We start from the raw sequence: 2,667 nt of genomic DNA on the forward strand, positions 1-2,667 counted from the left end.
TCACACATTCGAAAGCCTTTGAGAGATTACAAAGTATCCCAACGGGTGATGTTCAGTTATTCAGAGCATTTAATATCTGATCAGTGATAGCTTACATAGTATTTTCTGTTGCAAAGCCTTTCTGAAAACCAAACTGACATTTTGTTAGTACTTTACTTTTACAAATATGTGAAGCTACTCTTGAATATATAAATTTTTCAAGAATTTTGGTTAAAGCTGCCAGAAGTGAGATTGGGCAGTAGTTGTTACCATCAGACCTATCCGCTTGTCTTATGCAATGATTTAACAATAGTGTGGTTTAGTCTACCTGTAAAAATGCCCTATTTCCATGAGTTACTAAATATTTGGCTGAGAATCCTACAAGCTTTTAGTACTCTATAACAATTGCCATCAATTCCATGTGAAACTTTACTTTTGAGTGGATTTATTGTTTTTCTAATGTCAGCAGGAGGGGTTGATTGAATTTCAGTTCTATCAAATTGCATAGGTATTGAAACTTCCTGGCAGATTAAAACTGTGTGCCCGACCGAGACTCGAACTCGGGACCTTTGCCTTTCGAAGGCAAGTGCTCTACCATCTGAGCTACCGAAGCACGACTCACGCCCGGTACTCACAGCTTTACTTCTGCCAGTATCTCGTCTCCTACCTTCCAAACTTTACAGAAGCTCTCCTGCGTACCTTGCAGAACTAGCACTCCTGAAAGCATAGGTATTGCCTCTTCCACGTACAGCGTTGCATTTCTAATGAATAGCTGGGTCCTACTTTCTCTACAATACTTTAAAAAAATTTCTACTTCTGACTTTTTGTTAAGAAACCTTTTATTGAATCTGATAGAAATACAGTGTTTTTTTCCTGGTTTTCAATGGCCAGGTGATTTTTACACTCTCAAAAACTGTAAATAACATTTTTGTTATCTAGTCAAATTAACTACTGCTAATCTCATTCAGGCATGACTGCTTGCCTGGACAACGATATTTTACATTTTTTCTCTGTGCACTGGTTGCAGTTGTACGTATTGTTTGCATCTACACAACTGAAGGACACTTTTACACACTTTAAGAACTATAAATAACATTTTGTTATCCTGTCAAATGAAATACTATCATTGTCATGTGGATGAGTGCTTACATGCACATGATGACAGTTCTATATTATTTTCCTAAGGTACATTGTGCAGCTTATCAGTTTCCCGTTATCCACATAACTTACGTAATCTTATGCCTATGTTTATGTATTGTATCACTTTTGTAAGACGTTTGATGCTGTTTTGACAGCTTTGTTATCGAAGAATTTTGCAATTGATCCTTGCCAACATGTTAGGTAAGAATTACTCCTAATAAATTCTTAAAAGTGAGAGTGGAGGTTATGAAAGTTGGACGTTCATTTCTTTGTTTGGAAATTTGTCTATTGATTCTGCTACTGCTTGTATTTACAAAACTCTGTGTCTGTGATATTATCATCGCAGGTGGTAAAGAGCGAACATTTGTTGAGAGTAGTCAGACGCAACTTGGCATGGAAAGAAGCCATGCATCAGGAGAGGTAGCAGCCTGCCCTGATCCTGCTAGCGGTGTCAGAAGAAATGTTTCTATTAATCTATGATTTTTGGTTATTTGCTTTTTTGCTGCAGGTATTTGTTGCTTTCTTGCCCATAGGAGGGATTTTTCAGATTTGCGTATCCACACGTTGAAAGTAATATTCGTAAACATGATTATTCATTAAAGACTTATGGAATAATTACAGTTTTTGCTAATCAAAGTGTCCAAGGACAAGAAACGTCTGAGTAAAGTTTGTCAGCGTGTAAATAGCCAGTTTTCATATTACAGTAAATTAAAAGTTGTTATTGATTTCTAATGAACTCAAGGATTGTTGATTAAACTCATCCTCATCAATTAACTTCCATAAAAAAAGACAAAGGGGAATAGTTGAGTCAATAGGTGTGACGTTGCACTGCACTCTGCATGGATTGCAGTACTTCTTTCGAATTACGTTGTTTTTGGCATGCTGCTGGACGTAGCGGCAAGACGAGTAAGTTGTCTGTAGCGTGTAGGAGCGTTACAGTATTGATTGTTAGGACATGTTAGAGAATATTTAAAAAATTGCAGTCCTTACAAGAGAATTTATTTTACGTGGCTTATAGGAAGACTATTAATTTCTGTTTTTTGTTCTCTATCAGCATACAGATATGTCCGATAGTAGGAAGTTCCAGAAAATGTCTGAATACTGACAAGTCGGAATAAGGGTTTTCATAATACAATTTGTACGGCTACATATCAGATTTTATGATAATGATAATGAAGTTTCACTAGATAGTCTAGCAATTTTTGAGAGAAAAATTATAGATTACTATGATATTATCAGAGACAGAGCTTTACACATTTCTGTACATCTATTGCATAATAATAATATTTAATAATAAAGCTTTTATCAAGTTAGTAATAATAATTTTTATCTGAAACCTTTCAATGTGACTAAAAGTAGAGACGATTACTTACCACCAACGCTTCTGCATCAGGGAAACCAGCGGTCTCGATTTCGGCAAGACTGTCCCGATTTTCCAGTTGAAAACGAATTCCCAATTAACTCTTGCCGGGACACAGGAAAACTTCGATACGTTTCAAACAATGTATCTTGTTCGCAATGTGAGTGTTTAAATCAAAAACCACACTT

At 36.0% G+C, this 2,667-nt stretch overlaps 1 non-coding gene across 1 annotated transcript; it reads right to left on the reverse strand.

Moving 5' to 3' along the window:
- Positions 1–518: 518 nt before the first annotated feature.
- Positions 519–593, reverse strand: Trnas-cga (transfer RNA serine (anticodon CGA)). Its single transcript has one exon. It is a non-coding gene; the product is annotated as a tRNA-Ser (tRNA).
- Between the last annotated feature and the right edge of the window lie 2,074 nt (positions 594–2,667).

This window comes from Schistocerca serialis, chromosome 5, assembly GCF_023864345.2.
Source record: "Schistocerca serialis cubense isolate TAMUIC-IGC-003099 chromosome 5, iqSchSeri2.2, whole genome shotgun sequence".
Classification (NCBI taxonomy): Eukaryota; Metazoa; Arthropoda; class Insecta; order Orthoptera; family Acrididae; genus Schistocerca; species Schistocerca serialis.